General features: G+C 39.5%; 1 long non-coding RNA gene across 1 annotated transcript in view; it reads left to right on the top strand.

Annotated features, from left to right (window-relative positions):
- Positions 1 to 26,418, top strand: part of LOC104682734 — a 58,134-nt gene extending 31,716 nt beyond the window's left edge. The window contains exons 4-5 of the long non-coding RNA XR_750732.2: positions 10,056 to 10,143; positions 25,379 to 26,418. This is a non-coding gene — a long non-coding RNA (uncharacterized LOC104682734). The remainder of the gene's footprint in view (positions 1 to 10,055; positions 10,144 to 25,378) is intronic.
- The last annotated feature ends 482 nt before the right edge of the window (positions 26,419 to 26,900 follow it).

Genomic DNA, 26,900 nt, shown 5'->3' with positions numbered 1-26,900 from the left:
GAAGTCTTGTGCTTATGAAATGTGAGGAGAGTCAGAACTTACACACTTGCGTAAAACCAGGACCCATGAAGAACGACACATACGATAAAAGGATACACTAGAAATGAGCTGCCTGTCCCCAAAGACAGATGAGAAGAAAGTTTATCTCTGTCAGCTAGGTTGTGGTTAGGATAATATATTCTTGAAATCTGTAAACACCAATTTGAATAACATGTATGCCTGGGGCTATAATTTATATTACATAATCCTGGAACCTCCAAGCTAGAATATTACACAAAATGGGTCCTAGGCTTTTAATATCCCTAGAGAATCTGGAATACCACTCTTATGGACAAATACTTTCAGTCAAAAATGAACATGATTCCTGTGGATAAAGACCTACTCAAGATAAACTCTCAATCCCAAACTGAAAACACATTAACAATTGATCTATTGTGAGTGGCTATCAGCAGAAAAAAAAATTACAGAGTTAAGCCCTAAGGAACTCCAATAATTAACCAATTTCACAGAGACCATACAAGTATATTTAAACAGTTGAAAGGCACAAAAAACAGTTGCAAAAATGAGACGCTGAGAAAAGAAATTAAAAAATTAATTTTTTTAGATACTTAAAAAATTAATTAGAACTTATAGAAATGAAAAATATAGTTATTGAAATAAAAAATTCAATAGACAGTCTACAATTAAACGAAGACCTTTTGTTTACAAAAGACCAACTGACTGATAAATTTGAGGTTATAAATTGAAGCCACCTGACACAGTGGAAAAAGCATGGGACTTGGGGCCAGACAGACTGGACAGAATTTTGTAGAATGTGCACCACATCAAATTATAAACTAGTATCTGGTACTTATGAAGTGCTTATTATGTACAAAGCAGTATCATAAACACTTTACATATTATTTAATATAATTCTTCTAATAATTCTGTGATATAGGAATCAGTATCTTCATTTTAGAGGTAAAAAAGCTGAGAATTAGGAAGGAAAGAGCTTGCCCCACATTCCACTGACAATTGAAATCACTAGGATTCAAACCCAGGTCTGTCTCACCCTCTTAACCACTAAGATTTATTGCCTGTCCCATTAGACTGAAATCCAATTTGAATCAGCTGTGTAGGTTTACATTGCCTGAGAGTAAGAAAAAAATATTTTATTTTCATCCTGAAGACCTAATAGAGCCTTTCAAGAATGTATTTTGTAGCTCTTTTCTTGCTGATAGTAGCAGAATTTTATCTACAGCTCAAAGTGTAGGCCCAGCTGAATGTGGAAGACTTGAAGGGTTAGACAGGCATCTGATGTCAGAAGAGGCGATGGGCCAGTTCTTAAAGTCTGGAAAGCTCAGGCTAATATTGGTGATCAGAGCCTGTCATGGAAGAATCTGAGAAGTCAGTAAAATGGTGAAGGATTGAGGTGACTTTGAAAGTTAAGACTAGCAAAATGTTCAGAATTTAGTGGTTCAAATGGTTAGAGAGCTTAGTATTATCAAGGTGCAAATCTGAATGAGATCTGGATCAGAAATTAGTTATCATTTTTCTGTTCTCTTATTCTCTCATATGTCCTCCTGAGGCTATTTGCTTGAGTCCTTAGAGGAAGCCCAGAAAGTAAAGATGACCTTGCCTCTGACTAAGGCAGAAAATCATCAGGCTCTGCTTGATGTGTCCTAGCTCAGGTTATATCTCCAGAAGAGGATAATGCTCTATTAACATCTTGTGCAGGTAACTGTATTACTACAGTTGTTATACAAATACTAGAGCTCATTAGAAGCATTTCTAAGAATACATATTTCATATTTCACAGCTAGTTTCTCAAAAAACAGTGTAAACAATTACTAAGCATTTTTAAAAACCAATGCAGAACCCTAGGAACACTGCATGAAATTATTTATGTTACATTTGTAACATAAATATAATGCAAATGAACAAAAATAAAAGCTTAAAATGTATATTGGGACTTTTTTTTGACTTTTGACTAGGCTCTTGAATGGTCGGTGAGGATTGAAATATTTATAATTATCATGATAGCAAGATTTTATTTTTAAAGCCTTTCTCTCAATGAATTCTCACAGTCCTTTGCGTCTACACCAGTAGACTTAATTTACAGATGGGAAAACTGAGGCAAGGGCAGTTAATGAAAATTGCCTAAGATAAAATAATTCGTTAAGTGACAAACCATACTCTAAATTCAAGGTTTCCCAATTCTAAATCTCATGCACTTTTCAATATGTCTGGTTAGCAACTTGGTAGCTGACTTAAAGAAAGCACATGCAAAAATTATGGGTTAAAGGAATCTAACAAAGTGAAATTTATCAAGGATAAATTTAAGATACTGTCTGAATTTATGCCAAAAGTACCCTCAAATAAGTGAGGAAGAATGTCCCAGCAGCTCATTGAAAAAAGACTCAGGAAGTCTGGTTAGCAGGAAGAACAGCATAAACCATTATATGTGACAGGACCACAAAAACTGGTACTTTAGTGACTTTATGCTACATCAAGAAGACAGACAACTCCTGGAACATCTTGCTCCATTTTAGGGTTTATGCTTTAAGAGGAAGCTATATAAAGTGAAAGACGATCCCCAAAGAGAAAACAAGATGGTAGCGTATCAGAATGTCACCATATAGAGAAATGATGAAAAAACTCAGCATGTTTAGCTTGGAGAATCAATGAAATGAATTCCAGATATTCCCACCCCCAGGCAAATATAGAAACCCTAGGACTTTTAAGAAGAGGGATAATTTACCTGGGATAATATGGTGGTTACAGTACTGGACAGTGGAATGATACCTGTCTGAGTTTGAACCCTACTTTCACTACTTACCAGCTATACAACCTTGGGCAATTTATCTTATCATTTGGGTAAGTTGTCTAACTTGTCTCTCAGGGTTCTCATCAATAAAATTAAACTAATAAGAGTACTTTCCTCCTAGGATTATTGTGAGGATTAAGTGAGTTCATACAATTCATAAATTTAACACAAGCTATTGCTATAACAGAGCAGAAATCTCATTAAGTATATTTGTTGATGCTATTACCCTTTCTCCAATTAAGTGGGCCATGCACTGCCCAAGAGAAGAATCTGTCTCATAGGCATAATGGCAGCTAGGAGATGACTCCCCACTTCCTCAGCATTTGAAACTCCCACACTCACCTCAGATGAGTCTTCCATTTCTATGAAGTGCTCTCAATGCCTGAAACATTTGGACCAAAATCTAAACCATCCCAAAGAACAGAAATGCCTTTTAAAACACAACCTCCTAGATTTACTATCTTCTACGCACTGGCTGTGTGATCTAGAGCAAGTTAATTTGTCTCTCAGAGCCTCTGCTGCCTCCTCATCTGCAAAATACCTTGTTGTAGGAAAGATGACTGAGAAAATGTCTGTGGCTGTTCCCAGTATCGTGCCTACTATAGGCAAAATGCTCAGGAAATGTTTTTTTTCTTTCCATAATTTAAGAAGAAACTGTGACAATGTGATAGTTTTGAAATACACCCATGTAGTGAAACAGGCTATATTAGTCTATTTTCATACTGCTATGATGAAATACCCAAGACTGGGTAATTTATAAAGTAAAAGAGTTTTGATGGATTCACAGTCCCACACGGCTGGGGAGCCCTCACAATTATGGCAGAAGGTGAAGGAGGAGCAAAGGCACATGTTGCATGACCACAGGCAAGAGAGCGTGTGCAAGGGAACTGCCCTCATCAGTTCTCATGAGATGTATTCACTATCACAAGAACAGCATGGGAAAAAACCATCCCCATGATTCAATTACCTCTCACTGGGTCCCTCCCATGATATGTGGGGATTATGGGCACTACCATTCAAGATGAGATTCGGGTGGGGACACAGCCAAACCATGTTACAGGCACTGAGCCCCATGATGCTATGAACACAGGGATGAATAATGTATGACCCCAACACTGACTTTGCTCATGGTCTGGAGGAAGAGGAAGTAAATAAGCAAGTGCCTAAGAACATGGCAGTAGCTAGTGATCTCAGGCAGGCTGGAATCATGGTTGGGAGTGAAGGGCAGCAACCACACTGCAGGAACTTGAGGAGCAAGCAAAAGTTGGAGCTAGGAGATAGCAAATATAGCACACTCTTAAGAAACTAAAATGGAGAAAGAAGGAAGGAGAAGGAGAGGGAGATCCAGAGTTATCAGAGGCATTTGTGTGTGTGTGTGTGTGTGTGTGTGTGTGTGTGTATTTGTCTGGGGCCATATTTATAACCTGAAAAAAAGAACTAGTAAACAGGGAGTAATTAAATATCAACATGACAAGGGCAGCCATTGTGCAAGTCCAGTTGTCAGAGTTGACTGATAGGTGTATAGATAGCTCCCCTGACATTTACATCGGGGTGGAAAGCCACAGTGCACATTAGGACAAAGGGGCAGTTCCAGAAATTCCTATTCTAGGGATACAGCCAGACCCTCAGCACCTCCATGGGGGATGGATGTTATTCAGAGCCCTGAAGTCACCCATGAAGACAGCAGGAACCTCCCAAACTCTTCTTCTTTGGGGTAGCGGGTCTGAGTGAAACACTGACAAACCACAGCCAAATTTATTTCTTGCTTTGTTTTTTTGGTGGTGTTGCTTTTCCTTGGGAACTGGCACATTTTGCATTGAGGTTTACACAAAGCAAAACAGCTCCAGTGTCAAATGGAAATCCAGCAGGCTCTTCCCAAGATGTACTGTTCCTTTGTACAGCCTGCCGATTTGGGAGAGGGGGCCCAGGACATAACGCCTGTGCCTCTTGGGAAGCATATACAGACAATGGTCTGTGTGTGAAAAGGGGAACAGATTAACCAGGACCGGGGTATCTCCCAATTGCTTTTCTTAAAGAAAGACTCTATTGCCAGGAAGCAAAGCACACACAAAAACAATACCTAAGCTAACAGAGTACTGGCTTTAATATACTCAGAAATAACAGAACACGGGCAGGCTACAACTTTCCAAATCCCCTTGAAAATCCTTTGCCAGAGCAGAGATGGTTTGTCAAATCTATACTCTTTGTTTAATATGTTTGTTCTTTTGTTTGATCAAGGGGGGAAGCCGTCTAACTCATTATATTGGGGGAGCTGCATTCATTCCTTTGTGCTTCTTTTTCTTCTTCTAATCTTTATTAAAATCAAAAGAAGAGCCACTCTAATCCTTCAAATGATAATTTGTTTCTCAACGTACAAAGTCAGAGTCTTCGCTATTATTTTAAAAACAAATCAATGCAACAATTTTAATTAAAAATGAAACAGGGTGAACCTAAAAAAATAAATAGGCATTTGTTAGATCAACGAGCAAACTTGTTTACAATTAATGGGCAACAGGGCTCCTGGTGATAAAGAAAGGGTTTTAAAGCACCAGAATGTTTCACTGCAGTTGGTAAATTCTCTGGACTTTCATTTGAGTCTTTAGAGAGAAAAACACATCTAGAAGTCTCCTAATGAAATGTCCTGACCCTGGGAAATTTATGCTTCAAAATGTGCTCTACCCATCCCCCCAACTGCCCCCCACTCCCATCTCTGCCAGCCACTTCCTTGGCTAGAAGACTCAGTGGGTTCTATTTTAGCTGGGGTTATTCATCTGAGATAGGAGAGTAGGTTTGGCATTCTCACAAGTAAAAAAAAAAGGCTCTGTATTAATTAAGGAGACATGCATTGGCCTGCTCGTTGGTGGGTGGGGCTGGTGGAGTGGACTGATGATCTTTAGGAAGGCTCAGGTTTCTCAAGCAGGAGAGAAAACCACACGTATTAGGAAGTGGATGTTCTCCCAAATGCCAATGAGGGAAAAAAAAAATAAAAAAAAGTGATTTCCTTAAAGGAAAGCTAATAGAAAATGAACTTGAATATGTAAATTTATTCAGTGTGTATTTTTTATTGAGAAGCTACTGAATTCCAGCAATGGCCTTTAGGATTGAATTTCAAGAAATGATCTTTCAATTGGTTTACCATAGTCCAGCAGTCTCCCAGCTCTCTCTCAAGCCTGAAAAGAGGAGTCACAGAATCTAAGTTTGTGGTTCAGTGGAGGAGGCAAAGCATGTGATGAAGGCTGTGGCAGACATGGATGCTAAGTGCTGTGGGAGGGGATATGGAGGGAGAGAGAACCTCCTTTGGAGTCACCTGTACCTCTGGACTAAGGCAGGGAAAGTTGTAGGGAAGAGGTGCATTTAGATGGGCTCTGAAGAATAAGTAAGACTTAAGCAAGTGGATGAGGATGAAGAAGAGCATTCGTGGCAGACTGATCTGAGCAGGCTCAAGTACTGTTAAGAATGTAAGAATGTAGAGGAGTGGAGGGATGAGGGGCAGATGGTTATAATGTTTGTTTGTTTGTTTTTCCCCTCATAAACTCCTATTCCTCCTTCCAGTGTTAACTTAAGCTTTATCTCTGAGAAGCCTTCCCTAAGCTCCCCATCTTGGTTCTGGAGACTCCCTGCACAGTACTGTGTGTCACTTGTTGATTCCCCCACTAAACTGTGCCCCTTAACCTGCTCAGTCTCTCTTCCCTTCGTCCCCAGCACCACAGTGCCTTGAGAAGTGGACTGAGCAGGAGGCCAGGCTCAGATGCTCAGATTTTCAGGGCCAGGGTGAAATGAGATATAACACCTCTGTGAATGCTGGAGCAAAAAATGCAACTGAAGTGGGTTTGTGTCTAAACTCCTTATGTGGCCCTGGACACTGTGATTGGTTGCCCAGGTACTGCTTCAGGAATCAAGAATTTGTCACTGCCTGGAAGGATTTCTGTGGGAAGATAGCCCTCAACTGTTGGCCCCTGCAGGGTCTCAGCTGAAGAGATGACCTGACCCAAGTTCACACACTCTTTCAGAGCCATCTGCATCCAGTGACTGATTGTCAGGGTGTTTATATGCTCAAGCTTCTCAAGCTAACATTCGACAGCTCTCAAAAGCCATCATCCCATCTTCACAACTTCCTGTGGGACATTGTGAACTCCTGTGCATCAAGACTACACCACACCTTGACTTCTCTCTCTGCCCAATAGATCCTGCTTTCTTCTCTTCCCTTCCAAGGTCTTAATCCTAAGAGCCCTCCCTAACAGATTTTCTCCATGCTACTCTCTATATCAGGATCTGCTTCTGAGACAATCCAACCTATTATAGCCTCTTGAGGGTCCAGCCTCGGGGAACCCAGGGTTGACCCATCACAGTCACACTTAGGATACCTGGTAGGTTTGTTTTTTGTAAAAGCAGATCATTTGAGAGGAATTGTAAACAATTAATAAGTCTTGTGAACATGACTATGTTAACAAATCATCAGAAAAAGAATTAGCAAATTAAGAAAAATAGCATCCAGGTCTGGCAATTTTGTAAGTGTTCTATTCTGGAGACAATAAAAATTAGTATAGGTCTTCTAAAAAGCAATATGATAACATATCAAGAATTATAAACCATTCCAAATGTGGAATTTATCCTGAAGAGATCATTAAAAAGAATAAAATGAATCTATACAGGATGATGTTCTTTGTAGCATTAACTCGAATGAGAAAAAAAATGTGAAAAACCCTAGCTATCTAACATTAGGGACAATAATACTATGGAACGATCTGCAGTGATAACCATGAAGACTAAATGAAAAGCACAAAGCACTTATGATATAAGTATAGGGGAAAGAAGCAAACATTTTAAAAGTTCATTATGACTACCTAAAGTCTAAGTGGATTCAGATAAAGTAAATAAAAGGAGATGACACGAAATGAGTTTGAATGATTTGTTTTCTTTTTCCAAATTTTAGTGTCATTACATTCTTCCCTTTAAAAAATTTAACTAACAGATTATTTGCATGATTTGACATCTAGTCTTCTTGCATGAGCAAAAGGGAGAGTAAATATGAAAGAACAGAAAACCAGACCTCAATAATATGAGCCTAGAACGTGATATGACTTTCTGAAAGAGATCAAGGTCTTGAAGTGGATGGATATAATTTGACAGCTGCTCTTTGAGCCTGACTTCAAGAAAAGAATGAAGTCATAATTCTCAAGGGGTATCCATGGTTTTTTAAAAAAATTTATTTAATTAATTAATTTATTTATTCATTTTTTGAGACAGAGTCTCGCTCTGTCACCAGGCTAGAGTGCAGTGGCGTGATCTCAGCTCACTGCAACCTCCGCCTCCCGAGTTCAAGTGATTCTCCTGCCTCAACCTCCTGAGTAGCTGGGACTACAGGCATGTGCCACCATGCCCAGCTAATTTTTGTATTTTTACTAGAGACGGAGTTTCACCATGTTGGTCAGGATGGTCTCCGTCTCTTGACTTTGTGATCCACCCACCTCGGCCTCCAAAAGTGCTGGGATTACAGGACTGAGCCACCGTGCCCAACCTCTGTGGTTTAATTAAAAGAAGTTCTGGTTTTCAGTCTACTGGGGCCAAAGAAAATTACTCATCCACATACCATCTCCTGAATGCACGTTTAGTCAATCCCCTTTATAGCAGAAAAGACATCTCCAGCCTTCTTAAGAGAACTCCTTCAGGAATCCCTTCATTCCATGATTCTTGGACTCCTGATTCTACCTTGCATCATGGTACCTGGACTGTATGATCTTGTTTCCTGGACTCTCCTTTAGATATGATACCCCGAGTAACAACATGTGTTATCATCACAGCTTCCAGTTATTTGGTATTTCTCTGTGCTGAGCACTGTGCTTAGCTTCTTATCTATATTTTCCCATGTAGTCCTTGTAACAACCCTATGACTGACTATTATTATTCCCACTTGGAAGATGAAGACACTGAGGTTCCAGGAAATGAAAAACTCAGTGCAAAATCATAAGACCAGAAGTGTTCAAGAACAAGATTCAAACCAGGTTTGTAACCAACAAAAACTGTCTCAGTCACCATGCCTGGAGATCATGATTCCACAAAAGTCAACATTCTGCTCTTTCCACTGAGGAACATTTCGGGAAATTCCCTTCTGTCATTTGCCTTAAAAACTCCATAATTCTTGGGAGACACAACTGTTGCTTTGCAAAGCAGTTCTATTAAATATGCATTAGACTGCTTAGCTTGTCCTGAAAATGAGTTAGTCACCTTTCTCTTTTTTTCCTCACTCTGCATCTTTTTATACAAGGAACTTGTTGACCCTGCCCTGTTATGTGCACGATAGAGGGCAGGGAAGAGAACAAGCAGAAAAGGGAAAGAAATATGTGGGGATGAATCTAGCTCATGTCCAGAGACTTAAATGGGAATGCCCTGTGGAAATGAACTGTGAAGCCCTGGCCAACAGGGCTGTCTGTCTAGTACCTTCCGCCTTCTGTGTAGCTTCACAAAATAATTATCATAGGTTAATCAGGTCAGCAAACTTGCCGGGCACTGACAAGCCGGGCAGTCTCAGGTGTGCTCTCAGTGGGCAACTGTGAGGGCTCTCTGGCTGCTCAGATGAGCAAGTCAGCTGGGAACAACTGATCTGCTGAGAAATCTGATGGCTGCCCCATAAGGGGAACCAGGTCGCTAGGATCGCTGGGTGAAGGCTGCTCACCCTTCAAATAGTCTAACCCTCTGTGATCAGGCTGTTTTAATCCCCACATCTCCAGACTCTCACAAATCTGGAACTGGTTTTTAGTCTAAGGTCCTGGCAGGGGTAATGTGTTTAATTGGCTTTAAGGCAGAAAACACAAAGTACATGACATGCAGCAAAGTTAGTTTTGTAATTACAGAAAGTCCGATGCCCTTCAGAAAGGTTACATGGGGGTATTTCTCCAAGATGGATTGTTTTTTGTTTTGTTTTGGGTGGTTTGTTTTTGTTTTTGTTTCATGGTGTTTTTATCTACTGCATAGAATTTGGGGGGAAAACCCCAGGATTTTAAATGTGGACAGGAATTTAAATCCTTGGTGGGCACATAGCAGCTATGGTACCATGGGCATGATACCCAACCTCTGTAAGGTACAATGGGGATAATTATATCCACCTCTTAGGGAGGTCATGAAAATAAGTTGAGATAAAACATATGAAAGCACCCAGCACTGGCATGCTCAGTCCATATTAGTTTCTTATTCTCTTCATTCTTTTCATTATCATCATTATCACATTCTCACCTTTTTTCATCATTGTCAGTAGCAGTCACATCAACCCAGTGTCCTGACTTTCAAGACAACCATGAAAACGCCCCAACTGCTGCTAAATTACCAGCAACAAGGATCTGGTGAGTAAGTTATTTTGGGGAAGTCAGGTCTTGTCAGCATGCGTCGAGTTTCTTGCAGTCCTGTGTGTCAGTCTTTCTTAAACCCCTCAGATACCCAGAACCTCTCTGTCTACTAAAAAGAACTGAACTATTAATGTCCCTCATAGAAGAAGAAAGGGAAACCGGCTCCTGTAAATGTGGGTCAGGAATCACCAGGGAGGTAATGACTTGGTCTGCTCTGTGTTCTCTGGCCCTCCTTGGTCCTTCCATGAAAGCCCTCTGTCAGGAGCCCTGCGTGGCCATGGAGTGATTGCCCTTTTGTTCTACAAATTCCTAGATATGACTCACAGAACCGTTTAAGCACGTCTCTCTTCATGTTCTTAGGAATTTTCTTGACAAGCGCAGTGCCTATCCTGAGGCAATCGTATTTCTCCTTGACTTCTCTCCAGTATCAGCTTGTTGCTTGACACCACTGCGCAGCCAACTGTATAATGTGGGTGAGTCTAGCTGCATTTTCCTCAGACACAAGCCTGGCTGCCCACTGCTAAGGTGACATCAGGCCAGGCCACAGTGAATCATTTATCCTCCATGCCTTCCTCTCCAGCCCTGAGTAAGGTGGAGTCCTTGAAACTGTCACCATCCAGTGGAAATCAGTGCTGCACTTTCAGGAGGTTAAGCATGAAAAGAGCATAAAAGGTGTTATTACCCCGTCTCAGTAATTCCCCTTCTGGAAACCTTTTCTAAGGAAATGATGTGAAAGGATTCGGTCATAGTGGCTGGTAGTTACTGAGCACTCACCATGTGCTGACACTGTTATAATTGCCAGGTATATATTAACTTATTTAATCATCATAACAACTCCAGGAGGAAGCAGTCAGGTTATCCCCATTTTTCAGATGAGGAAACCAAAGAACAGTGAGACAATTGTATCTATATTCATGCTGCTTAAGTGTGTAAGAGCTGAGAGTGAGCCCAGGTGGTCTGATTTCACAGTCCTCACTCTTGATTTCTATACTAGTGTGGCCTCTATGCACAAAGTTTGATATAAATAGAAGAGGAAGAAGAAAAAGAATGAGGAGGGATGGGAGAGAAGGATGAAGGGAAGAGGGAGAACAAAAGGAAGGAGAAGAAAAGGACAGGGAGGAAGATTTAGAATAAAAATTACATTTATTGTTTATGATCGTGAAAATCTGGGCTAGGGCCATTTGGGCAGAGTATGCTGGCATTCCAGGTACCCAGGGTATTCTGAAGAAAGAGAGGTCTGTGGGTTCTATGCACAGCTGCCTTGTCACCCGCTAGGGAGGAGCACAGTACTGACAGTAGGGCTTACGTTTACAAAGTTGGTATGAAAATTAATAGGCATCTACATTCCTAGAGGTCAATAAATAGAGTGAGAGTTGTTTGTTTGCTCACATGTTGGAATGGAGAAAAATATGTCCAGTCCTAATAAACTTTAAAGTACTTCTGCTCTTCCCTTCTTCCTAAACGCTTTCATCTGTCCACATTACTATGGGAATTTTTTGATGCTGTCAAATGAGTCACTTATAATGGGAATTTTTAAAATAATTATGTTGCTATGTCAAAAAATTTGGAAATTAAAAGATGTTGTTTTACATTCTTGGCACAAAATGCCCCAGGTTCAATCTTCTCAGAAAAATATGAGGCACATCTATCTAATAACAAAAAGTTTTCAGAATGGTTATCCTAGTGATTCTCTTTCTGAAAATTTACTATAGTGAACTAATTGAGAAGGGGAAAACAATTTTTCACAGGAAGATAATCCAATATCACTTATAATAATAAATATTAGAAATACCTCAAATGTCCAATAGGGAAATAGTTAAGTATCTTAGGGATATCCCCTCCATGGAATAGTATGCATCATTGGCAATAATAATTTCAAAGACAAAATGTGGCAAATTGAGAAAATGATTAAAAGTAAAACACACACAAAAAATTATATAGATATTATTACCATCAAATGATGTACATTTCTGCATATAGACAGAGATATATTTTTTGCAGGTAGACAGAGACTAAAAGGCTATACAGAAATTAAATCAGATTAAAGATGATGGAATTCAAGATAGTTTTGTTTTTATATGCTTGTTTCCACATTAAATATTACAAATTTACAGATCCAATGATAAAAGGACAAAGCATTGTAATGGGTGCAGTACAAGAGGAAGTCTTGGGACAAGCAAGAAGATAGACAGGAAGCTATTGCCCTAATCCAGGTATGAGATCCTGGTAGTGAAGTTGAACCGTGATAGTAAGGGGAGGATTCTAGAGATAAGCTATAGTCAGTGAGAGTGAGAGGGAATTGCTGATATTCCAAAGTTTGTGACTTGAGCCTTACAATAGAGAATAACAGTAGAGGAACAGGACTAGGGAGAATTTAGGAACGTTATATGTGGAGACATTCTCTAAGCGATATCCAGTTGGAAGTTGGAATACTATTTTGGAGCTCACAGCAACATGTGACTCTGGTCCCCCAGTGTCTATATGTGCAGAGGATGGTTTTGTACCCAAATAGAGATCTGAGCTCAAGGTAATTCTTAATATACAAAATATAGGACTCAGGCCACCATATTACAGGTCAAGACTCATCTTAGTGATTGCCAAACTTAGAGTTCTGTATTTGTTTTCTTTTGCCACATATTACTCCAAAACTTAGAAGCTTAAGCATTTGCAATCTCACAATTTCTGTGGGTCGGGAATCCAGGTGGAGCTTAGCTGTTTGTCTCTAACTAAGAATCTTTCAAAAGGGTATAGTCAGGGTGTGAGATAGGGCTGCAGTCATCTCAAGAGTAATCTTGGAGAGGATCTATTTCCAAGCTTCCTCATGTGGCTGTTGGCAGGCTCATGTCCTCACTGACTGTTTACCAGTGACATCAGCTCCTTACCATTTGGACTTCTCCCTTGAACAGTTTGAAACATGGCAGCTGGCTTCCTTCCAAGAGAGAAAGAGAAAGGGAGAGAAGGAGAGGGAGAGAGAGAACCCAAGACAGAAGTGACAGACTTTTTATAACCGAATATCAGAAATGACATTCCATTACTTGTGCTGTATTTTACTTGTTAAAAGGGAAATGATAAATCTTTCACATTGAAAGACAGAGAATCACAGATGGGGAGGAGCAGCAGGAGGTGGGGATTACTGGGGGCTATCTTAGAGGCCTCCTACCACCAGTTTTGTGGAGGTAAATTGAAGTTGTTCCACACCATTACCACCAGCACCATCACTGCCATCTTTGCCATATTCACTCACTACTTACTCTTTTGAAAAATATGGAGAAGTTGATTTTTGCAGAACTGCGTAAAGTTAGCCTTCAAAGATCTCTTCAAAGCTATCCAGCTCAGAAACAGTAAATGCAGTGCAGCAAGCATGTTGCCATTCTCCCCTTTCATGCTACTGTCAGACATAACTAATCATCCAATTCCCCCTCCCATATCCATGCTAGGCATAACTAATCATTTAAGGCCTTGAATGTTGTGAGCATGCCCAAAGTCTTGAAGTAAGTAGCAAAACTGATATTTGAATTCTGATCTGATGCCAATGTCAGTTCTGTTCCTATTACTCACTGTCTACCTTTCAGCTCCACTCCTGGCAAGTTATTTTACAGCTCCATTTCCTATGCAGTGTGACTTAATAATTCTAATATTTGGGAGGTTGTGTGGTGAGTGTATATGTATATACCCACTAGCATATTCTGTTGATTAGAATTGGCAAAACAGCAATCCAGATCACAAGATCACACATGTACACACACATACATATAGATGTACATGTATATTTGTATATATTTTTCTTTTTCCAGAAAGTGATTATGCCATTCTCATCCAATCTAGTCAACCCACACCAGTGTGAACACTAGCGAATTGTTCTTTCCAGTAGTGGAATGTGCAATGTGCCTAAGGAGATTGTCTAAATTTTAAAGGACAGAGACCAAAACAAAGTGTTCACTGCCTATATCCCGCTTACTTAGAATAGGGTCTGCCATGCAACGTGCCATAATCATTTGATGAATTAGTATGTGAATGATTACAGGAATGAAATCAGCTATTTTTCTACCATCAGTCATCCAGGCACCACTTCACAGGTTTTGCCATACACCTGTGTTTTTTGAACTTAATATTTCTCTTTAAATCTATTCATTTTAAACCTAAATAATTTTTAAACAGAACCTGTAACTTGCTGTCATCAATCAAAAAAGAATTCTTTTTAAATGACATAGCATATCTATTTTACAACATCCACAAATCACCTAGAAATCATCTTGTATAACACTAGAGGTGAGTGTACTGCACTAAACAAATGGATGTAAATTCCATAGCATGTGTCCATGTTTGGAGTCTCAGAGATGGCTCAAGAAGGCCTTTAAAGAGCCGTTGGCAGTGCCTGCCAGGAGCCTGGCAAGAGTAATTGCTCTCTTTAACCCTGGGAGAGATTATTTTAAAGTCTGTGAAATATCAGTGGAATTGGAAGAGGTGCGGTCAAGGCAGAGGCAGATGAGAATCCATTAAAACATTCTGTAGGGAGGCTGTTCTCACTTCCTGCCAGGATGCTAGTCACATTCACTCATTCACTCATTCATCCAGTACCTTTTCAGATACTACCATGAGCCTAGTCCTGAACTAGGTTCCATGAAGACCAAAAGGAATAAGGCCCAATGCTTGTCCATCAAGAGCTCAAGCTAGAAGAGAAGTGAGAAGTACAAAACAAACAAAAACCCTTCATACACTTATAAATTCTTTAATAGGGTCATGCATAAGATGTTTAAAATACTGAGGAAGCAAATGCCACTACCTCAGAGGATACAGAGAAGAGGTAACACCTGTTCCTCATTACAAAGAACAGGTATGTAAGGGCGCTCAGAGCAGAAAACAGAATGGGTAAAGGCCTTGGAGGTGAAATACAATGAGCATGACATGTGTGGCTGAAGCATTAAGAACCACCGGGCAATAGCAGTGGGTATACCAAAGGAAGTGGAAGGGGTAGAGGTTAACTGTGAGAGTATGGGTTATGAAGGCTGCTGCTTAGCTTGGTGAAAGAGTCTGGAATTTTTCCTGAGGGCAAAGGAGGTCATGAAGGATTTTAAGCAGAGGAATAAAGCAGCCAGTCATATATTTTAGAAATGTCCCTCCAGCTGATGTCAGTAGTATAGACAGGGGATGCAAACTTGGTTTTCTCATCTGTGCAATGGTCTTTGTAAGTTACTTCAGAGGGATCACAGGAGAATTAACACCTCTGAGTGAAGCACTTCGATTTCCACAGAGAAAAAGCCAAATACATTTATTAAGTTAAAATACTATCATCCTTGAGTTTCCATAATATTTTCTCTGACCTATCTTGCCCATATAAGCATACTGTACCAGGAAAGAGTTTGTGAAAAGAATTCAGAAGAATGTAATCCTAATACACAAATTGTGCTATTGTTTGTAACTAATAACAGTTAATGTGAGTAGAAAACAAGAAGAGTGCCATGCACAGAGTAATTAGCTTTCCTAAAAAATTTAAAGCAAAGGGAATTGGTCACAGAGGAATGGAGGTCTCTGCTTGGTCACTTCCTTTTTGGATTTGGGCAAGTCTCTTAGCTTTCTAAGCTTCATTTTTCTCAGCTCTAAAATGCAAAAATGAGTTTTGTGTTATAGATCTCTAAGGCTCTTTTCACAGAAGTTCTAGGCTTTTAAGATGTTCTGGGCAGGGCACGGTGGCTCAAGCCTATAATCCCAGCACTTTGGGAGGCCAAGACGGGGGGATCACCTGAGGTCAGGAGTTCGAGACCAGCCTGGGAAACATGGCGAAATCCCATCTCTACTAAAACTACAAAAATTAGCTGGGCGTGGTGGCACATGCCTGTAGTCCCAGCTACTCAGGAGGCTGAGGCAGGAGAATTGCTTGAATCTGGGAGGCAGGGGTTGCAGTGAGCTGAGATCATACCACTACACTCCAGCCTGGGTGACAGAGCAAGACACCATCTCAACAAAAAAATAAATAAATAAAATTTTAAAAAGATGTTCTACATTTTTTAGTTATACAATCTCTTTGATAGTAAAACATACAACAAAAAGTCACAACTTACACAGGCAAGTATTAACAATAGATTGTTTTAACATTTAACTGGGTGTTCGTATAAAAATAAATCTTTTTATACTAATATGTGATGCACATTAATACAAGCAGAATTTTATCTAAGTAGTTCAAGTGTCTTTTTTTTTTTTTTTTTTTTTTTTTTGAGACTCTCTGGCCCAGGCTGGAGTGCAGTGGTGCGATCTTGGATCACAGCAAGCTCTGCCTCCCAGGTTCATGCCATTCTCCTGCCTCAGCCTCCAGAGTAGCTGGGACTACAGGTGCCCGCCACCACGCCTGGCTAATTTTTGTATTTTTAGTAGAGACAGGGTTTCACCGTGTTAGCCAGGATGGTCTTGATTTCCTGACCTCGTGATCCGCCTGCCTCGGCCTCCCAAAGTGCTGGGATTACAGGCATGAGCCACCGCACCCAGCCAAGTGTGTGTGGTTTTCTTTTTGTTTTATACTAATTATGGTATTCTTGCTGTCTTGACCAAATTTTTATTTTATTAGTCACATTGTCACCTTCTTCATATATTTTTTTTTACTTTTATTTTAGGTTCAAGAGCACATGGGTAGATTTGTTATAGAGGTAAACTCATGTCAAAGGGGTTTGTTTTACAGATTATTTCATCACCAGGTACTAGGCCTAGTACCCAATGGTTATGTTTTCTGATCCTCTCCCTCCTCCCACCCTCCATCCTCAAGTAGACCCCAGAGTCTGTTGTTCCCCTCTATGTGTCCATGTGTTCTCATTATTTAGCTCCCACTTATAAGTGAGAACATGCAGTATTTGGGTTTTTTCTTGCATTAGTTTGCTAAAGATAATGGCCTCCACCTCCATCCGTGTTCTTGCAAAGGAAATAATCTCATTCTTTTTTATGGCTGCATAGTATTTCATGGTGCATATGTATCACATTTTCTTTATCCAATCTGCCGCTGATGGGCATTTAGGTTGATTCCATGTCTTTGCTATTATGAATAGTGCTGCAATAAGATGTTCTATGTTTTTTAATGGCAAGAGTTTCATAAGTATCTGGGATAAGAGCATTTGAGTCCAGAGAATGAGAAATGCAAAACCCTTAGAGCAACAATGAGTTGTATGGGTTAGAAGAAAGTAAAATGCCAATGTAGATACAGCACAATTGGCCAATGGGGAAAGTCATAGAATATAAGATTAGAGAAGTAAGCAGTGACTGGATCAGGTAATGCTTGGTGGGTCATTAAGAAGTCTGATTTCATTCTCAGTAAAATGGAAAGCAATTGAAGTGATTTTAGAGACAGAAACGCAATCCATTTTAAAAGGAACACTGGCTACTGAGGTAGAGAAAAGATATGGGGAGAGGAAAGAAGGAAGAGTAGAAGCAGTGAGATCAATTTGTAGGCAATTGTAGTCCGACAAAGACAGCATAGTAACTTAGACCAGAACTGTCGGATGGAGGGAAGTGAGATTAAGGTAAAGCTGGCAAAACTTGCCGATAGCTTAGATGTAAGAAATAAGGGGAAATGAGAAATCAATAATGATTTCTGTATTTTGAAAAAGACTGGAAATAATCAGAGTATTTTGAGAGGGAAGAAAAGATCAGGATTTCTGTTTTAGCTGTATTACATATAAGATAAATAATAGACATTCTAGATGTTTGGCAGGTAATTGATATCCCACATATCATGGAAGAATTTAGGACAAGAGATAGAAAGTTGGGGGTTATCAGACTGTATGAAATAATCCGTAAACAAATGCAGGTGGCGAGGAGACAGTAGAGAAACACACTGAATCGTCAGAGCAGGGATGGAGGAGCCAGCAAAGAAAAAAAAGTACTAAGACGGGTTGGCCAGTGAAGGAGAAGAAAATCTGGAACTGACTATCACAGAAGCCAAGAGAACAGAGTATTGAGGAGAGAAAAAGTGAATAACTTTGTCAGAGCACCTGAGAGTTTAAGAGTAGCACTGATAATTGATCACTGGATTTGACAACATGTCATTGTTTGATGGCATTGATAATAACAGTTTTCAAAAAATGTTTTTGAAAGAATGGGAACTAATGCCTGATTGGCACATTTTTAAAAAAAGGATTAGAAGTGAGATAGTGGAGAGAGTAAGTATGGATGGACAATTCTTTTCTTGAGTTTTGCTTTAAAAGAGAGGAAAAACATATGGCAAGAACTAGAAGAGAATGTGAGTCAAGGACGGGTTTCATTTTCTTAACATGGGAAACGGGATAACAGAATAGCATGCTTGTCTGCTGATGGCAATGATCAACAGAAAAGGAAAAAATGATCACGAGGACAAAAGGATGACTACTACAGGAACAAAGTCCAAAAGAAAGAAGTGAGATGAGATCAAGTGCACAAGGAGAAGGGTTGGTTTTAGTAGAAGCATGAACAATCCTTATGAATAAATATACAAACAGGAGAAAGCTGGCTCTGGAGGTTAAGATGCAGATAAGTTGGAAAACTGGTAATGAGAATACATGTTTTTATCTTCAGATCACAACTATTTTCTTAGCTGGATAAGAAGCAAGGTCATCATCTGAGAATAAAAAGAAGGGGGCAGCGTAAGAAGGTTGAGAAATGAGAAGACTCCATTATGGTTGTCTTGGATAATGAGAGAATCAAAAAACATGACAAGGTTGCTAGGGAAAATAGAAAGTCCACTTGAGGTTTGTGGTCACAAATTTGAGGTTAGACCAGACAGTATGGTTGAGTATTTTTCTCCAGTTCACCATCAGTGACCCTGGTGTAGGAACGAGGGAGGCATGGTTGGGTTTGAGGACTGAGTTTGACTGGCTGAGAATGACAGAAGGGCCAGGAAGGTGAGGATTTGGAAGATGATTGCAGCTTCAGATTCTGGAACCTAAACTGAGTGGTGAGTGAAAGGAAGGCATAAAGGGGATGGGGACACTAAAAAGGAATGGGCTCAATGACCCAGAGGTGCAGATGTAGTCAGAAAATATATAGACTAGGGATTAGAAAAGATCTGCCAGTTCCTACTTTGACACATTTGGGCAAGTTTCTTAGTTTTTCACTCTCATTTTTCTTCATCTGTAAAGCAGGGAAAATAATATCTACCTCATAGGGTTGATGCAATGAAAATATGTTAATTGCCTAGAATGGTTAACATTTACAAAGAGATCTAGTACTGACACACAGTATTTGCTGAAAATTTTCCTTGTAAGGTTTTATACTTTTGATGGTCAAGGCATTGGTATAATTTGAACTATATCTACAAAATACCAAATATCTTTATAAAAAAAGAAAATTCTGGCAATAACTGGATTGTTCTTTTACCTAGTTTGGAAAAGATCTGGATTGAGCCAATTCTTAAGAATTTATTTAAACATTGGGCATTGTGTAAACATTTTTAAGCCATTATGAATTACTACCTTCGTCCCAGAGATTATTGGGGAATGAGAGAGGTGAAAATAGGAGATGGGGTCATACCTTCAATTTTAGGTATACATCCAAATTTTATAGAAAATAATCCTTTTTGTGTTTGCATTACAAATCTCAAATCAACAAGTTCATCTTCATTGGTCTGGTATGTCAGTGAGTTAAATTACACTTTCTGACATATGTTCTAAGCTTCATAGAGAAAATTGCAATTCCATAATTACATTCCAAGGAGCAATCTACACCAATACCAACACTAAATTTATTATCTCCTCCCTACACTTATAGTATCTTCTGTATTTTCTTTCTTGGTATGTTGATTCATCTCCCAGGCTAGAAAATCAAGAGGCATTGGAGGTTCATCTTTCCTTTTTCTCTTACCTTCCACGCCTGATTAATTGCCCATTTCAGGTGTCATTCCTAGGTCCTAGGAAGCATAGCCTTTATATCTGCCAGCTCCATCTCCATGACACTATCTCTGCTCATCTTCATCTCTCAGCTGTATTCTTCACCAACCCTTAGGTATCTTCCTCTAATTTTTCTTCCTTCTGAGCCAATACTAGTGGTATTTGACCTTAATAATTTTGCATCACTGACTCTTTGAGAATAACATTTTCGACATTCTTTTCAGAAAAGAAAGCTCATGTGCACATAGACATGGCTTTTCACCTACAAGTTTAAGGTATTCATCTCATCACATCTGTGGACTTTTTTGTGTTCAGGGATACCAAGTAACAAACTATAGCATCATCTCTGGTCCAGGGTGAGTTTTAGAAATTGCAGCTCTCACAGCACTCCCCTCCTAAATAACTCCATATGTCAGTTTGTTGCTGAAGTCAAGACTCTTCAGTGTAGACTCAAAGCTCATCCAAATGCTGCCCCACATTTTTTTCCAGATGCAGCTTCTTATATCTGTAATTGAAACACATCAAATGCAAAACTTGCTCTGTGTTTGATATCTCTGTTCTCTCCCTGCCTGTCGTGGTACCCAGTACTGAGAAAACTTAATAAGCATGTTGGGACACAGGAAAGAAAGGATTTTTATGTGATCCTGTTTTCCAGAGTAATATTCAAAAGGCAACATTCCCAAGAAGAACATGGGCAATGGCAAACATCTTTGGCAAATACTAATAACAACTTTACAAATCCTACTAATCTGTGTCTCCTCAGCTCTGCTCACTAGATCGATACTGGAATCTATTATTTTAGTGCATTTCCACCTCCACTCTCCAAACCCTATTTCCCCAGGGACTCTACAGTTCACTGATTTTTTAGCTTATTAAAGTCATACCACTGCTTTCTCATTCTAAAATGTTCTTACAACAATGTGGTTAAGAGAATGGGCTCTGGAGTGAGAAAGTCCAAGATGTGCACCTCTGCTTTATCAGTGATTAGGTGCATGACCTAAAGAACACTATTTAATACATGGGAGCCCCACTTTTCTCATCTGAAATATGAGTATAATATCTGTTATCTCAATAAATAAAATATTATTTTCAAATTGCTTACCACATTGCCTGGCACATAGTTAGTGGTTAATAAATATAGATGTTTTATCCTTAAATATGATATTAAGGTTCCTTCTAAGCCCATGAGTCTATAATTGAAGCCAAATTATTAGTCCAGAACTCACTGGAATCTTGGGCAATGAGGGAAAAAAACAACAATTGTTTATTGAGCAGTTACTATGTGCTTGGCTATTGAAAATTCATTGTCTGCTTACCTTCATAACACCCCCAAATCAGTTTATTAGTAATCCCTTTTAAGCTTGAGGCCACTATTAGTTTATTAGTAAAAAATGAGGCTACAAAGTTTAAGTCATGTGCCTAAATTACAGAGAGAGTAACTTGCAGAGCTGGGACTAATCACCTCCTTGTGTTAGAATCTGAGCTCTACAGAAGGCTTTGTCCTTAATCTCCACGCTGCTTATGAGTAAACCCCCGCATTACGTCTTTCATTGGAGATATCACTTTTCTGTTGTGTCTCCTTCTGCCAAGATGATGTTTTATATGGATACTAAAACCAGGACTAGAGATCTGATGCCTGTACAGAGCCCACAAAAGCCTAAACAAAAGAATGGTTTGAAGTTCCATCTCTGCTTGGTGGTCTATAGTTTCTCGGTATTAACAATCAGTAGAGAACCATTTCTACAAAAACTGCAATGTTCCACTGAGTTCTGGATTAATGATTTGACTGTAGTTATGGGGTTAGAAGAGACCTTAGGATCCTATCCAAAAGTCCACTGAATTGATTAAAGCCAAACATTTGGAAAGATGTGGCTTCACAGACAGTTTTCTTTACAAGGTTCCACACCATGCTTTGAAAGTAAACTCATCTTGTCTTAAAGATTCAGTGTTTTAAACCTGATACCTGAGAATCCCAACTTCCCTTTTATGAAGTGGCTGAGACTTATCTGTAGAGGAGGCACACCCAGTTAACTCAAATGCTCATCTGGAATCATTGCTCACAAGAAAGTGAGAATTGGATGATAAAGTTGAAATAACCAGAACCCTTGAAGAAAGATGGCACTTCTTGTTAATATAATCATCAGAGAAGGCAAAACTTTTGAGAGGCAGACCCCAAATATCCAGAACACAGACCTAGAAGAAAAGAGGGTACAGGAGGGCCAGGAGATCTTCAAACGTGTCATTCTGATTTTTGCAGTGGTCAGTGATTACAGGGCACATCGCAAGAGGTTGAAAGCTGAAGGAAACAGCGGGAGTCCATTAAAAGTTCTCTGACGTGCTCAGCTTTAAAGATCATGAAAAGAGATGGAAAGAAGGGCATGTAACCACAGAATCAAATGGGAAAATGGTACAGAGGTGCCCAGAAAATCGATAGAGGAAGTTCTAAGGGGCTCACCCTTGCTGGTTTATGCCTTCATCCAATTGTTTAGTAACATTGATTGAACATCTGGCTCTACCAGGAACTGAACAAAGACTTTCCCTCAAGTGTGAGCTTGAGCGTTAGGTTCTTCAGTTCCTTCTGATTCCCTGTGATCCAGCCCGTGCTTATTGTCTTTATTTTCTGAGTCGTGCCTCTATGGCCCCCCTCCTCTCTAAAAGCAAGGCCACTTGAGTCGTGCCTTTCTGAATGAAGTCAATGTCTGTGCCAGTCAATGCACAATTGTCGCTTATGACCTTCCTGAGGTTTCCTGTTTCCTCCTAATGCATTAGAAGAACAAATCAATAAAGTCTGTGTCCCAGTACCTTGGGTAACTGCCATCTTCATGGTTACATCACTATCCAGGGTGACTGTGAAGCAGTGGGGCGCTTAACCCCAGGAGCAGTGAGAGGACTGGGTTGGGCTCATTGGAGTCTCACACAGAGATGGCGAAATGGCTCTTGGCTGATATAGAAGCACAAGCCTCCCCCACCACATGGTGATTTGTATTCAGCAACAGCCCCCTCCCTTGGCACCAGGCAGATGGGTCCCCAGGAGAGATCCAAGGAAGAAGGAAGGGGCTGTTGTCCTTGACAAGGAAACGATTGATGTCTCTGCTTTCTCACCCTCTTTAAATTGAGATGGGGACAAGATTAAAAGTTCAGGCAGGAAGCCAAGTGGTGATTTACAACACTGAGCAACCAGCCTAGTTTGTGAGGAAACCTGTGGTCCATCTCTCAAGAAATGAGCTGCCTGGATATTTGAAATGTTCACTATTCTTGCCAGAATCTAGACATTAAAGCCCTGTCATAACAATAATAATAATGACAAAAATAGCAAGGAAAGATAAATAACAATAAACTCTATTTATTGTATGTTATATTCAATGTCCTATATTTTATAATTGTTATCTCTAAATTCTCACAATGACGGTGAAAGGCATGTACAATTACCCCCATTTTATAGGTAAGGAAACTGAGGCTTAGAAAAGTTAAGAAACTTGATTGAAGTAACACAGTTAGCAAGGAGTAGAACCAGGATTCCAGCCCAAGTAGCCCTGGCTCCAAAGCATGTACTATTCTATTGCACTGCATTGGCTGATGCAAAATGACATGGTTGGCTTTTCCTAGGACATAGATACAGTTGAAGCACAGTCTCAAGTTGGTGTGACCACCTGCTTAGCTAAGGGTTCTCTGGGGTGTATGAAACTAGGCCAGGCCTCTTGTTGTTTACATGCTAAGGGTGATGGAGCTTGTTCCCTCTGGCCTATGACACTGAAGACTTTGCTTAGGAGCCTTTGCAGTCCCTTGTCCTGCCTTTGGCTTTGTGTCATGGAGTGGAAACTCTTTCAGTTGTAAAGTTTTCACAGGGAAAGCAAAGCCAAAAATGGGGGTAGGAATGGGATATCAAGAGCAGGCAGTGAAAAATGTGTCTGACACTGACATCTCTAGCAAAAGTAAGGACAGTGGTATCAAGGAAGGTCAAGGTCAGGTATCAAATGGATAAGATATCAACAATTTATACACCTTATGTCCAGGATAAAAAAGGGAATGTATTAAAATAAATTAAAGGTAGATCTGAGGTCAGAGTTGTCAGGAAGATGAGACAGGTAGTAATAAGACCAGTTAAGGGAACTAGAAAGTAGGTAATTCTAGAAACATGAGAACTTTCATGAATAGTTTATGACCATGCAGGGCTTCTCTTTAGAAAGTTCCACACCCTGCTTTGAAAGTAAACCTCACCTTGCCTTAAAGATACAGTGTTTTAAACCTGATACCTGACAATCCCATCTTCTTTTCTATGGAATGACTGAGACTTATTTGTAGAGAAGGCACACTCAGTTAACTCAAATGCTTAGAACACTGTAGTGGAAGGTCAATGCATGTGATCAATCCCCATGAGAGCCAGTAAGGTTAGTTCTGTCTCAATGCCACATCCCTGCCTTCAGCCTTAGGCAACTCTATGGGGGAAATAAATGCCATTAATTAGAAGGGGCACGAGGCAAATTTGTATGTACTGAGCAACAAAAACCCATTCTTTCTCTTCGAAAGGTTCTCAAAGCTCACGGTGAAACAGCAGCATGTTCCTTTCATGAGGACAACAGAGAATTTGGGGGTTTATCAAAGATCATAACCATCTCATTTCTCTCCAAAGAGATAGCAGATGTAAGGTCTAATATGATTATTTATGTTTATTTAATTCACAATATGATTATTTAATCATGTTGCATTGATCTTTGAACTCCTTCAATTCAATAACTTTGAGTGGCTCTTCTCACACTCAAGTAAAAATAACTAGACCTAGACACTCTACAGATCAACAGATTATTCTGCATTGCCCTCTCAATCTCTGTTTTTTTAAACTATGACTCTTTTCTGTGCTATCAGAAAGCATACTTCCTTGGCCTTTTAGGCAAAAATATAACCTTGAGAATCCCAAGTGAACTTGTCTTGACTTAAACTGGAGAGATTACTCCTTGGAGGTTTTCTGTGTCACCATGTCTTCCTTCTTCTCACTTTGCTTACTCCTATTGGGTGAAGTGAGCTTCATCTGGTGTTTTACGATTTGAGTGGTTAACTCTTCTGATTCTGAACAAAAGACTACACTTCATTCTGACAATTTGTACCCTCCAGGCTTTCCTCCTGAGTAGTTCCTTTCCAACCTCTTTGGAGAATGATAGAAAAAGTCTATTTATTCGGCACTCCTTATGGGTGAAAGCTCTTCCAACCTATAAATAAAACAAATTTAACTTGTACAGGGTTACTAATGCTATGGAGAGACAAATAAAGAAGCTTGCTGCCTTCTGGCTGCAGGAATCAGGCCAAGGATTTTCACAAAATAGCCAAGGACTCTAATTTATGAAGAGTCTTATTATGATAAGAATTTAACAATAACAATTCCATTTTTGTTGCAGACATTCTTACAAAAAAGAAAGAACACCGAAATTGACCTTACCCTGACAATATGATGGCTGAAGGATTTATGATCACTTGTAACATTTGAAATTGAGGCAGAATCTCAAGAATACGACTCTGGTGAAAGGTCCTATTTATGCTTTTGATGTCTTTCAGTTGGACATTTACCATATGCCTATTGGTAGGTTTTTTACACCAGGACAGTGAAGGTGATACAGGAATAAATAAAACACTATCCCTATCCTTTAATATCATTTATTTATGGGGTCAATCATAGCTTTTCATTTTTCAAAATCTTTGATAAATGTCAGAATTATGTTTTTTAACATTTTTACAGAATTACTACTATATATGATAGAGGATGGAAGGCAAGGTAGTATGAAATGGAAGATATTTTGAATTAAGATATTTGGACCTGGGTTCATGTTTTTGCTTTGGTCTTTGTTAACTGAGTGACCTTGGGAAAGTTCTTCTACTAAAAAAGAATAAAGATACTAATTACTTCATGAAATTGCTGTGAAAAGCACATAACAAGTATATCCACACTCAACGATGTATGCTCAGAAATGAAGATCCCTTTTCTCTTACTTGCAAATAAAGTCTTACAGTAATACAGTGGGGGTAAAGGTTTAAATTGGGGGATTCAAGAAGGTTATAGAAAGAGGTAGCATTTTCACAGGGGAAGGAGAGAGTCCAAGAAATCAGATCCATTTTCTACAAAAAGAAATAGGAAGACAGATAATTCAAGAAGAAAAGTTTACATGATTGAAGACCTGAAGTTAGAAAGAGTGATGTGTCTCGATAGGAAGTTAGGAATTGGGGTGGACACAGTTGTTGGAAGAAGGATGGTTTCAGCAAAGGCCCAAGAGCTGGGTGACAATTTCAAGTGTTGGTGAAGATATATGAAAAAACATTATAAAGTAGTTAGGATATAAGAAATAGAGAGGAGGGAATGAATTAGCATTTATTGAGTGTCTTGCACGTTCCGACACTGTACTACTTGCCTTATAAACCTTTTTTCAATAAATGCCTACAACAATCCTGAGAGGTGGATATTATTAGTTCCTCAATGGACCCAGAGAGTTTCAATTATGTGCTTAAGATCATAGAGTTAGTAAAGGACAGAGACAGAATTCAAATGTAAGCCCATGTTACTCCACATCCTATGCATTCACTAAGCCTCTCAGGAAAACCAGTTTATTGGACCTTGTAATCATTTAAGAATGAGATGATAGAAGACTATTTCAGTCTTCTCTCTACCCTATTTCAGGGTAGTAGCCCAAGGGGAAAAAAAAAAGGAGATGAAGGGATGAGTGGATGGATGGACAAATGAATGGAGAGATAGATGGATAGATGAGCGAATAAATAAACACGAAGATGAATAACAAGATGGATATATGGAAAGTCAGTGAATGAGTGGATGATTGCAAGAGGTGTGGAGGTAAGCTCAAAACATGAAAGAACTGGAAGAAGGAGGAATTAAATATAACATCTGGTGCTGGAACATCTAGTAAAATCTGA

Source organism: Rhinopithecus roxellana, chromosome 16 (assembly GCF_007565055.1).
Source record: "Rhinopithecus roxellana isolate Shanxi Qingling chromosome 16, ASM756505v1, whole genome shotgun sequence".
Lineage (NCBI taxonomy): Eukaryota > Metazoa > Chordata > Mammalia > Primates > Cercopithecidae > Rhinopithecus > Rhinopithecus roxellana.
This window is presented reverse-complemented; position numbering and strand designations above follow the sequence as displayed.